Consider the following 13,470-nt stretch of genomic DNA (forward strand, 5'->3'; position numbering starts at 1 on the left):
ACAAACATTTAGTTACGAATATTGTATAATGATTATTCTAGTATCATTGTGAAACTTGCATCCATAAAGGAATAATGTGGGGACCAGATAGCCGTAGCGGTAAACGCGCAGCTATTCAGCAAGACCAAGCTGAGAGTCGTGGGTTCGAATTTTTCGGGTTGGAAATTTTCTCGACTTTCCAGGGCATAGAGTATCTTCGTACCTGCCACACGATATACGCATGCAAAAATGGTCATTGGCATAGTAAGCTCTCAGTTAATAACTGTGAAAGTGCTTATAAGAACACTAAGCTGAGAAGCAGGCTCTGTCCCAGTGGGGACGTAATGCCACAAAGAAGAAGAAAGGAATAATGTACACAATAAAGTGATTTAGTTGATTAAACGAATAGGTAAATTAGGCTGAAAAATAATTCCCAGCATCACGGATAACGTGCTCAAATCCCCATGGCCAACGCCCATATAAGCCTATAAAAATGTCTTATCACTCTATATTTACGAATTTTACGGAAATCACTTCTCGGTAAGCTCTAGTTCGAAATAAACCCTCCTCCCAATAAAACACCTTTTTTCCTCATAACGAATGGCGGCGCTTACGGGATGGTCTTGTTGATTGAATGAGTGTTATGGCATCGCATCGCTCGTAAAAAAAGCTCGTTTTCCAACACACTACCTATATAGGTAATCGTTGCTTATGTACACTTTCGCACCGTTGTTGTCGTCTATTTCCTTCCAGACCCACGTTGTATCTTTCCCGGAAAAGTAAAGGCTCCAGTCATACTGACGCGGCGCAATATTAGTCGATAGAGTCATCGAAACGACGCTACATTTTTTTTAGAATAGGATCCTAACATTTTTGGTCGAACTTTCAGTGCAAGGTATCAAAGAAAAAACATAAGTTTTTTTGTGTTTTGGCCAGTGAACTTTTGCCCCACACTCGAATGGAACTCTTGCCCCACAGGTGGGACAAAAGTTTGTTTTACACAATCAATTTTCAATTTTAAAATGTGTAAATATTTTGACACAAGTTTGTTCTGCAAAATGAATGCCAATGTATAGTATTTTTTTTATTTTCAAAGGCTTTTGATTTTCTGAAAATTTTGATTTTACCACTAATGCCGAACTTTTGTCCCACCTTACTCTATATATGTGTTATATGCATGAGCATAAACGTTTGGAGCACGAATTGGAATAGGGCTTTAGGACCCTATTCAGAATCATGGAATAACTGTCGTATCAGTTTGTGTGGAGCCCAAATGTGCGCGCCTGTTAAAAGATTTATGGTAATCTCGTAGTCCCCCGGTCTGTACCTGAATCGAACCTGAAACGACACGGTAGGTAACATGCCCTGTTGTTGTTGTTGATGGTGGTGGTGATGATATTGTGCCTGAAGGAAATATGGCGTACAAAAGCGGCGGTGAAGGTGGTATTACCGACGACGACGAAGCTCAAATGAGGCTGGCTAATTGAATTCAAGCCGAGATTGTTTGTCTTGAACCGCAGTCTGGTTGGGTGCGGGAGGGGAAGGGCGGCTTTCGGTGGTGGCGTCGAATGACTGAAACATCTTCGCTCTAATTGTCGAATTCTGTCGAAAAGTTTGTAGATTACATAATGGAAGAGCGGGAATCCCTCCGGGCCCCCACTGTTAACGAGCTGGGAAATTTTCGAAGCTGTTGGTTTAAGTTTTCACTCGAGTTGTCGCTGAATGCAAACGACCTAAGATGTTTAGAATTACTTGGAAAGGGAATAATGGAAGTGAATTATTAGGTTTATTCTGTGGCAAGATGTACTTCAAGCCACCATTTAATGTATTAATCATCCCTCAATCACTAAAACTACTAAGAAGTCCAACTACATTCCATAGACCAATTTCTCAAAAGTTTAGTTTAAACAGTATCAACGTTCATTTTTATTTTTCCAATAAACAATGTAATTTTTTAAATTGTGTTCATGACTGCCTGCAAAAGTTACAATTTCTTGTAGAATTTGCTAAGGAAGTTCAAAGGTAAATTTTAGAAACTCCAGAACGTGGAATACTCTGATGATTTCCTAAAAACACGATTTACACGATTTGTTTTAAATATTCAAAGATTTGCAAGATTAATAACCAGGGAATAGTAACAAATCACATTAAATAAATAATTCAAAAGGCGTCGTTTACAAAATCTGTAACGCTCGAAAAAAGGGAGAGGACCAAGCGCTACGACTCACACAAATTTATGTAAATTTACAAGCAAAGGGCGTTTCTGATTCCTCAGAAACTGCTGTGAAAGTATTCTTAGTTAAAATACACGGGCAAGTTTATACGGCTGGAGCAGGATGAAACGCATAGTTTTGAATCCGAAGTTAATAAATGTGAGCAGGCTCACTCTAATATGTTGCTTCTATTGTTAACTTAATGTTCCGATAAATTCATTCTTTTCATTAAAAAATTTTACTATGGTATCAAGCTATTTAATCTTACTTCAAACTTTCCAACTTGCTCCAGTGTACCATATATGATTATTTTCAATTATTATTATTATTATCTTTATTATCGAGACATTCAGCCTATGGCTGGTTCTTCTCCATATTTTCGAAGGAAATTGCTGTATAATTAGTTGAGACGATAATAACGATGTAGATGTATTCCTGCAAACACACTGAAGACTGACGAAGCAATTGACACATTTTCTGCCAATAATAACACGAAAAACTTCTTGCAAAGGAACTGTATGAACAATCTTTTTTTTTTTTTTGTTAAACTTATGGGAGCTTCAAGCATATCTACTGTGGGAATGTCTTAGCTTTAGTCTGAAGAATTTCTTCATTATGTTCTTCATAAAGGTTGAAGCAAGTATAAATTCCTCTAAATTTGAGGATATACTGTTAACAGGATCATCAATTGCAAAGTTACTGAAGAAATTGTAGGTTAAGTGATCCATTAGTTGAGGGTGCTCCTAAGTTGCGGTAGTGCCATTTAACCCGTATCCGACCGGGTTAAGAAAAAAAATTCGAAAAATTCTCGTGAATCTACTTTTTAACCGATTTGTAAAATTCTTTCACTATATGAAATCCAAACTCTTCTATTTTCCTATGCTGGGGAAAGTGGTCCAAAATTTTGCCTGCGGCCGGAGTTATTCCGGTGTCCTTCTGGGTCAAGTCGGGTAAAAAATTGATCAACTTCCTTTCCCGAACAGTTTTATAATACTTAACTGTTATTTTACAACTCAAGTTTTGTAGGAACAGTCAATCGTGCAACATGAAAGATATTCAAGTGATTTAGGGAGTCATTTTTATGGAAGTTTCCTTGAAAAACTGAAATATGCCTTCCGGAAGATCCGGAACATCCGTAAAAGTGGTCAAATCGTTAAAAATGACTTGGAAAGCCGCGTTTTTTTTTTCAATCTCACTAGTTTTCAACATACATGGACATAGCCAATGCTTTGAGTACATAAAACCATATATGGCCATTGGGGGGCTCACCGGAAGATCCGGAACATCCGCAAAAGTTGTCAAATCGTTAAAAATGACTTGGAAAGCCGCGGTTTTTTTCATTCTTACTAGTTTTCAACATACATGGACATAACCAATGTTTTGAGTGCATAAAACCATATATGGCCATTGGGAGCTCACCGGAAGATCCGGATTATCCGTAAAAGTGGACAATTCGCGTGACATACCCTACAACACCGCAATTTTTGTAAATTCATTTTTTTCACGTGTCATATATAGCTGGCTATTATGGAAGATGTCTTGGAAATTCTCGTCGTTTTTTTATTTCACTAGTTTTCTACATTCAAGGACGAAACTAATATTTCGAACGCTTTATGATCAGCTATGGCCACTTGGGGGTTTACCGGAAGATCCGGAACAGCCGGAAAAGTTGACGATTCGCGTAACTCATTCTGTTTTTTATATCCCAAGACGTAACCAATATTGCCAACATTGTATGGCCAGATATGGGTACTTGAGAGCTTATCGGAAGATGCGGAACATCCAGGAAAGTAAACAATTCAAGTGACTCATTCTAGAAAATTACTATTTTTTGAACACCGATTGATTTCGCGCACTGAAAGTACTATCACCCAAGAAATCAAAAAGCACTTTTATTCACTCTGCTTGCTAATATAGTGCTATTAGAGAGCTGAAATGCTTTATTATTATCAATGTTCGGGATGACATTGGACCTAGGGCGTGACCGCCATCTATGATCACCTAGTAGTTATTGAGAATGTACTCATGAAGCTTGCCACATTGTTTTCATTATTCTGGTATTATTTGCTGCAATAATAGTAACTCGAAGCACCCCTTTTGGACCAATGCCACTACGCACGACGGTACTCTGTGTGGCCAATAATCAGCCCATCAGAATAATCTGAAAGTTCCATCGTTCATATAACGAAGGGTATTAGAACTAAGAAAGCATCCCTTTCAAACACTAGCGATTCTGCGGTTTATGATAACATTTGATCTCACAGTAGAAAACAGCACGTTGATATCAATAGTTCTGCTCTTAGATTTGCGCTACTGTTCAATTTTGACAATATCAATAGATTAGTTCTTGAAATCAAAGTTGCATTTTATATTTTGAAAGTTATAAAAAAGCCAAAATAAACGTTTCCGCCCGACTCAGATTTGAACTTCTACCTTCGGAGTGTAAGTCGTGCATCTTACCTCGACACCAACTCGCATCTGTTAGTGGTGGTTGAATTGATCTCAATACGTGCACGAATCGAGGCTTTTCATATGTATTAGTGGTATATGTAAAACTCCCGAACACACACTCATCTACAGATGTTTCGATACGTTTCTCATAAACGTTGCGTTTGTGGCAGTTTTGAAAGCTTGCTCTCAAATTTTTTCCTGTGCGTGTCATTTCCGGAAGCGAAAATACGGTGTTGCTTAAAATTTAACGGCAACATGAACAACTCTGATGAAAGTAGTGATAGCGAGTGGGAGGATGAAATCTCTAATGACGAAACAATTCCTGATATTGATGGTGAAGAGGCAGAGTCAATGTATGTATGCTTCAATTATTTACCCTCATTCTTGTTTACAGTGAATCCAACTTTCGATCGAATCCTTTTCGTTAGAATCCATGGCCCACTTGATTTCGCTGGCGTAAACGGGAATGCAAATCGGTATTCTATCGAAAGAGCATTCGAAAGTAAACAAGAATATGGGTGATAATCCAAAATATGTTTGGTAATATAAATTTCAAGTTTTTCATAAACAATATTCTGGTCACAGGTTGTCTGATGATAGCATTAATATATCGTGCGAAAATATCACCGATTATTATATTGCTAAAAACGGAAATCGTTGGAGTAAATCTCCGCGTCGTGGTAAGTTTATAACATACGAATAATATTGAAATTATTCTTCATGATTCTTCAATCCTATTACAAATATTACTTCATATCCCAGAAAAACCGGATAGACCGGAGTTTGACAGCGAAAAGCACGGACTCACCAACAGTTCAAAACATTTCACGACAGCCAAAGAAGTTTTCCAACTGTTCGTTTCTTCAGAAATGATTGGAAACATGGTGAAACTTACCAACCTTTTTGGTCGAAGAAGTGCGAAAAAAACTAAAGCTATATGGAAAGATGTTTCGAAAGCTGAAATGGAGGCTTTCATTGGCATCCTTATAGCTGCAGGCAGACTTCATCAGAATAATTTAAACATTGATTTTCTGTGGAGTAGCGATGACGTTTGGAGTCCATCGTTTTATAAACTAGCCATGTCCAAAAACCGATTCAAGACCATTTTTAATAATTGGCGATTCGACGACAAATCAACGAGAAACCGGCGTTTGAGAAAATCAAGAAACAAACTAAAACCAATTAATTCCTTTTACCAGGATTTTGTAAAACGGTGAGTGCAAAATTATAACCCTGGCGAAAACCTCACGGTTGATGAAAGACTCTGCGTTTTTCGAGGTAAGTTTTTTTGAAATTTGTATTGTTACTGCTTTCTGATAACTATTATTCCTTTGAGATCTCAATTTTGCATGAAAATTATGAACAATAACTATTAATTAACACAGGCAAACAGACATAATATTTATGAAAATAGACTATGTTGTAATACTTTTTGTGTTAGAACCAGAGGCACGCGCATAGTGTGGTTTTTTGCATAGTGTATGACGTTTTTTACTGCAGCATAATCGGAAGATTGATACCTACAGTTGTAATTTATATCATCGTTTGTTAGCCTTAAGTATAATTTAATTTTATAACGTTATTTGGAAAGATGGAGAGGTTGTAATGCCTTTTCGGAACGATTTGAAAAGATTATCACTCTTTACATAAATCTTCTCTCGTTATAATTTTTATAGTTTTGGGAAATTGCACATGAAAAGGAAATTAATCGCCTATCTCGATCTTCGCAGTACGCTGTTGAGAAAAAATGTAATTTCAAATGCAACTCCTTGTAGGAAATTTCTTGGTCAATTCGGTCAAGAAATTTTTCTACTTTTCTTATGTAAAACACACTACTTTTCTTATAATAAACACTTGAGATATATTTGCTTATGATCAAACATATGTGTTTAATTCGTAACAATCTTTATTATAGTTGTTATTTCTATCTCAATTTAGTATATCTAACTGTGTTAAACTCCAGGTTAACGCCAGAAATACATAACGGGAGGCCATCGCCTCAGATTTCCAAATACTAAGTACTACCATTCCTGAAAGTCGTTCAATAAAAGAACCGTGTTAACCCATCAAAAATTTTAACGAACTAGCTATGAATATATAATAAATCTTCGAACTACTAAGTAAAATGCTGCATATTTAAAACCATCGCAATTAAAAGCAAATGAAAACCCGAATTTAGTACTATACCATTTAATTTCACTAGAGTTTGTATCCTTTGACTGATACGCGTATTTCGATCTCAAAAGATTTCCTGCATTTTCTTAGCTATGAATAGATTATAGGACTATGATTGGTTTCAATATTTTCTACCTTTCGTAATAAATCATTTTCAGTTCATAGCGAAACAATAAATATGCTATTTCTTATATTTAGCTACGGCTTTGTGAGTCCTCAGAGTGGGTAATAAATCTATGATTTTCGTATATTAAAATAACGTAGTTGAACGTACTTATTTTATTTTCATGAACAGTTGAAAGAAAACCGCTTTTTTAGCTTTAGAATATGAAATCCCTTAATTGAGTAAGTTATTATTTTGCTGTTTTACAGGACATGTACCTTTTCGCGTGTATATGCGCTCAAAACCTGGGAAATACGGAATGAAAGTATGGTGCTTGTCTTGCGTAGACTGCGATTACGTATGTAACTTACAAGTCTACACCGGCAAGAAAGACAAGCAGCCAGAAAAGGGACAAGGAAAGCGAATAGTCAATGATCTCATTGAGCCATTTATATTTACAGGCCGTGAAGTAACCACGGATAATTTCTTCACGTCAACTGAACTATCTGAAGAATTGTGGGAAAAAATTTAATGCTCACAGGGACTGTAAGGCACAATAAAAAAGAATTGCCTCCTGAATTCGTTGCCTCCAAAGGAAGACTGCCTGGTTCAACATTGATTGGATATCGAGAACCCTGTGTGTTAACTTCATATATGGATGGTAAAAAAAAAGAAACCTGTGATCATTTTAACAACCAATAACAATGTAACAACAACCGACCAAGATAATAAGCCTAACGTTGTTCTGCACTATAATGCAACAAAAGGTGCCGTTGATTCCGGAGACTTCGTCACACGGAAAACAAATTGTGTGCGGAAAACGAAAGTGTGGACCAAAAAGCTGGCGATGGAACTTATCAGTATAGCTTGCTTAAACTCATCATGTCTATTTCGATTAAAATACCCAGAATTCCATAGAGGCGACAAACGATGGAGAAGCCTGTTTTTACAGGAATTATGTGATGAGTTGATCTACAACAACGTCAATGATCGGTTGTTATGTCAGAGTATATCCGCAGCCCTTAGGAATGATCTACAACGTTTTTCAGGCCGTCACTTACGTACCTATGTTACCATTAAATGCACATATTGTACGTCATCTGTTCTTGATGATAATAGGTGTCATATTTGTACTTCAAGAGCTTGTTTGGATCATCTAGATGAAATAACTGTGTACGTATGCTACTCATGCAGCAAGAAGAAAACCATCAATATATCATTTACCGAACCATCCATTAAACGGCTTCGCTGTCAGAGATGTTCAATGGACAGAAAAACTCAACGAAGATGCTGCAACTGCGAACTACATATCTGTTACAAATGTACAGTGGAGAGAAAATTAATTGTGTGCAAATCGTACAATCAATGAAACGATGCATCTGAATTTAAGAACATTAAGAGTAATACAAGATCTTGTAAAACATAATTTGCAAAGATATAAGTTTTAACCGAAATAAAATCAAGTTTCTATTGAAAATAAAAAAGTTTTTCAAACAGTTTCCAACTATCTCGGTTGCATTTTTTACAGATGTTCCAGATTGTCCGAACTAATCAAGGTTACATGGTGCATTTGAAGCCGATACTGGTTTATGTGGGTGAGTTTATAGAAAAAATGAGTTTTATAACTTATCCGAATAGTCCACTTTTGAATGATCTGAATTTTACAATGAGCTTCCAAGTGTCAATAGCTAGTCTTGAGTGTTCGCAATATTGGTTTCGTCCTAGACTAAAGAAAACTAGCAAAATCTAAAAACTAAACGCGATTCCCATGACGATTTCATGATAAAGCTACTTTTAGGGATGTTCCGGATTGTCTCCAGGACTACTAGGCTACTAGGGTCACACGGTATGTTCGATACTGATACTGTTTTCAGTGCACAAAAATAACGTGTCTCCTAAAATAAAGATGCTGTTTTCTGGGATGAGTCACGTAAATTGTCTACTTTCCCGGATGTTCCAGATCTTCCGGTAAACCCCCAAGTGGCCAAAACTGATCATAAAGCGTTGGAAATATTAGTTTCGTCCTTGAATGTAGAAAACTAGTGAAATAAAAAAAAAAACAACGAGAATTTCCAAGACATCTTCCATAATAAGGCCAGTTTTACGGGCGTTCCGGATCGTTCGGGGGACCACTCAGTAGCCTACTAGAGTCACATGGTGGCATAAATACTGATACTGTTTATGACATTTTCAAAAATTGCGGTATTGTAGGGTAAGTTCCGCGAATCGTCCACTTTTACGGATATTCCGGATCTTCCGGTGAGCCCCCAATGGTCATATATGGTTTTATGCACTCAAAGCATTGGTTATGTCCATGTATGTTGAAAACTAGTGAGAATGAAAAAAAAACGCGGCTTTCCCAGTCATTTTTAACGATTTGACCACTTTTGCGGATGTTCCGGATCTTCCGGTGAGCCCCCCAATGGCCATATATGGTTTTATGCTCTCAAAGCATTGGCTATGTCCATGTATGTTGAAAACTAGTGAGAATGAAAAAAAAAACGCGGCTTTCCAAGTCATTTTTAACGATTTGACCACTTTTACGGATGTTCCGGATCTTCCGGAAGACATATTTCAGTCTTTCAAGGAAATTTCCATAAAAATGACTCCTTAAATCACTTGAATATCTTTCATGTTGCACGATTGACTGTTCCTACAAAACTTAAGTTGTAAAATGACAGTTAAGTATTATAAAACTGTTCGGGGAAGGAAGTTGATCAATTTTTTACCCGACTTGACCCAGGAGGACACCGGAATAACTCCGGCCACAGGCAAAATTTTGGACCACTTTCCCCAGCATAGGAAAATAGAAGAGTTTGGATTTCATATAGTGAAAGAATTTTGCAAATAGGATAAAAAATAGCCTCACGAGAATTTTTCGAATTTTTTTCCTAACCCGGACGGATACGGGTTAAACTGATTTTATTGAGTTAATCACAGAACCTTTTGGCAACGAAGTATTGGCTTGTTGATTGCTAGGTTGAAGTTGCATATTTTCAATTATATATTTATACATCCACTTGGAGGAATTTTTGTGCGCCACATATGCATCTTTCAAATGAATAAAATAAGTTCTACCTATTTGAAGATTTTTTTACGGTATTCAGTGCCGCATTTTAATATTGATCAACTTGATACCGTAATCCGGGCTATCATTGATCCGTGGGGTAGCACTGATCGAAATGACTCATCTCATAAAAAGTTCGAATCATCATGAATTGATAGAATATTTCCAAACCATGAGTTGTGCTTCTCTTTCTCATATTCATAAGCTAATAAAAATTAAAATTTTTGAGAAAATTGCGAAAATTTACTTTTTATTTTTGAAACAATGATTTCAATGGTTAAGCATGACACTGCCGAAGATTCATGTCTCACAAAAGTTTTGCAAGCGATATGAGCAAGTGGTTCTCACTAAAAATTACACTGCAGAAAACGATTGCATCCTCAAAAATTCATAAGAATATAAAACAGGCATATAACAAATTAACCCTTTAATACCCAACCCCGCCTTTAGACGGGGTACACTTTGGAATTTTGTGTATTTTATCGTAGCTATGAAATCAAAATGATTTTATTTTTGGCTTAAACCTTGACTCATAACACGCATATAAGAAAAGTTTTTTATGACTTTTCAAACTTTTTTGTATTTTTGAAAATTATTTGAAAAATTGTATTCTTATATAATCTACGAATGCCTGGGTTTAAGTTAACGTGTAATATAAAAAATCGTACCTTTTATATTTTTCTACGATCAACCTATCGCAGAAGAATAGTTTGGTGGTATTAAAATAATTTCAAACCTGTTTTTCCGTTAATTACACGGAAAACTTAAATAATTCCAGAAAAAATATGTAATATTTTTAAAAGTCCAGTAAAAACTTGTATTTTTATTATTGCTAAAAATCAGTAACTAGAAGAGGCTTCAAGAAAAAATGAAAAAGAGAAGGGATGTTCAAAAATAAAAATTATTAAAACCAAAAACCAAAATTCATAGATTTGCGAATGAAAATAAATCATTACCCAAAACGTGTTTAGAACGATATAAGATAACTAAAAATGATATTTAAATCGAAAATAAAAATTTGGTCTGGTTAATGTTGAGAATGTAGAATTTTCTTTGGAAGTTGCCTGCTTTTAGGCGAATTCCGCGGTTCGGTGTTTTTTTAATATTGAAATAATTCAAAATGTAAATGACTTGTAAGCGTTTGACCTTCATATTTGGCTTCAAAAGCCATGATCTAAGTAAGTAATTTTATTTTCAATAATACCGAACGTTTTATATAGGTGATCAATTTTACCCCATATCATCTAAATTTAAAAATCGCTGAAAACATTTTTTAAACATGCTTAAATCTTTCAAAAAACAATATACAGTATATAGACATGAGCTATAGGTGGCAGTTCTCGTTTTAAAAATAAAAAACTTGCAACATTTGTATTTTCAAATGATATTTCCACATTAAATAAATAGTTTTTGAATTACTAATTAGGCGTCCTAGGTAACCGGTACTAGGGGATTTTCCATAACTTATGAATATATTTTTTTAATTCTCTAAGTAGGTCTCTACCATATTTCTAGAGAAATGCTGCTAAAGATTCTTTCTGGATTTTCTAAATAGATTAGAAAGCGTCACTTCAAGAATTTCTCATGAATATCCCCTATGCGTTTTTTTCAAGGATTTTTCAACACATTTCTTTAATTTTTCAGGAATTTCTTCATGGATACCACAGATGACTTCTGCTCAAGTTCTTTCTTGGAAGTTTTTGGGTGATTTCTCCGTGTATACCTGCTAGAGTTTTTCATGTGGATTTTACTATTCAACATTCGTGTTCTTGTACTTATGAGTATTCCCGCCAAAAAATCAAATTACCAATTATTCCATTTGAAATCTTTCTACTAAATAATTCATAGGTTCCTCAGAAGATTCCTTCGTATATTCCAGCGATAATTTCTTCAGGTTCCTCCATTTATCTTTTAAAAATTATTTCTAAACTTCATCCATAGTTTTCTTCATAGATTCATGTAAGAATTACTACTGTTCTTTCTCCGATACATAATCCTCCAGTCTTATCTTCAGGCATACTCCCAGAATTAAAAAAAAAATTGACAGGAATCTTATCACAACTTCTTCGAGTATTCTTTCAGGATGGCTTTGAAATTTTATTAGGAATAATTTTTATCAGAGATTGTTACAGATATACAAATATAGGGCAACCATTTTAATTGCTCTATTATTTGAAGAACACACGCCCTACAGTTATAAATAGCCTACAAATATGGATCCATGTTTGATGAAATACATGTATATTCATCATTTATTTTGAGGACTGGGAAAGAAACATACAAATTTACTTATTTATTTTTCTTACATAACGTTAAACACATTTAACATATTTTTGCTTGAAATCCATACAGCTTTGCTATCATTTATAATAGAATTTGATACAGTTTTCCCATCGAAGAAAATAAAATTTCAAAATTATAGTTTTGTGTGTATGTATGTATAGCTTTTAGCGTTCCCTATCGACTGAGCACGCTGTTCCTATGTGGTACAATCCAACCTCTTTTACGACCGTTTTTTTACCGACGGTTCTTTTTCCGACCACTTTTTTACGACCGAAATTCAGATTAACGACCGTTTTTATAAATGATCATTATCTTGAAAAGTATTCAAAATAGAGGATCATGATGTTCAGCAAAATTGTTCAGTAGTTCAAGGGTTAACATATGGTGGTCATTCAATTGCGGAATTCTGCAACTAGGTGGCGCTAGTGAGCATAGAACTTTTGTTTTGCGGATATCTCAGGATCCTGACCACTTAGAAAGATGGCGTCTTCGGCAAAGTTATTCAGTAGCTCAAGGACTATCATTATTCTAGCTAAGAGATTCGAGATTTTGCCACCAGGCGGCACTAGTGAGCATAGAACTTTTGTTTTGCGGATAGCTCAGGATCCAGACTACTTAGAAAGATGGCGTCTTCGGGAAAGTTGTTCAGTAGCTCAAGGACTATCATTATTCTAGCCAAGAGATTCGAGATTTTACCACCAGGCGGCGCTATTGAGCATAGAATTTTTGTTTTCCGAATAGCTCAGGATCCTGACCACTTAGAAAGATGTCGTCTTCGACAAAGTTGTTCAGTAGCTCAAGGACTATCATTATAAACGCTATGAGATTCAATATTTTGCCACCAGGCGGCGCTAGTGAGCATAGAACTTTTGTTTTGCGGATAGCTCAGGATCCAGACTACTTAGAAAGATGGCGTCTTCGGGAAAGTTGTTCAGTAGCTCAAGGACTATCATTATTCTAGCCAAGAGATTCGAGATTTTACCACCAGGCGGCGCTATTGAGCATAGAATTTTTGTTTTCCGAATAGCTCAGGATCCTGACCACTTAGAAAGATGTCGTCTTCGACAAAGTTGTTCAGTAGCTCAAGGACTATCATTATAAACGCTATGAGATTCAATATTTTGCCACCAGGCGGCGCTAGTGAGCATAGAACTTTTGTTTTGCGGATAGCTCAGGATCCAGACTACTTAGAAAGATGG

General features: G+C 35.8%; 1 protein-coding gene across 2 annotated transcripts in view; it reads left to right on the plus strand.

Moving 5' to 3' along the window:
• LOC5563684 (protein amalgam) overlaps positions 1-13,470 on the plus strand; it is a 300,411-nt gene that overhangs the window by 168,637 nt on the left and 118,304 nt on the right. The window lies entirely within an intron of this gene.

This window comes from Aedes aegypti, chromosome 3 (assembly GCF_002204515.2).
Source record: "Aedes aegypti strain LVP_AGWG chromosome 3, AaegL5.0 Primary Assembly, whole genome shotgun sequence".
NCBI lineage: Eukaryota > Metazoa > Arthropoda > Insecta > Diptera > Culicidae > Aedes > Aedes aegypti.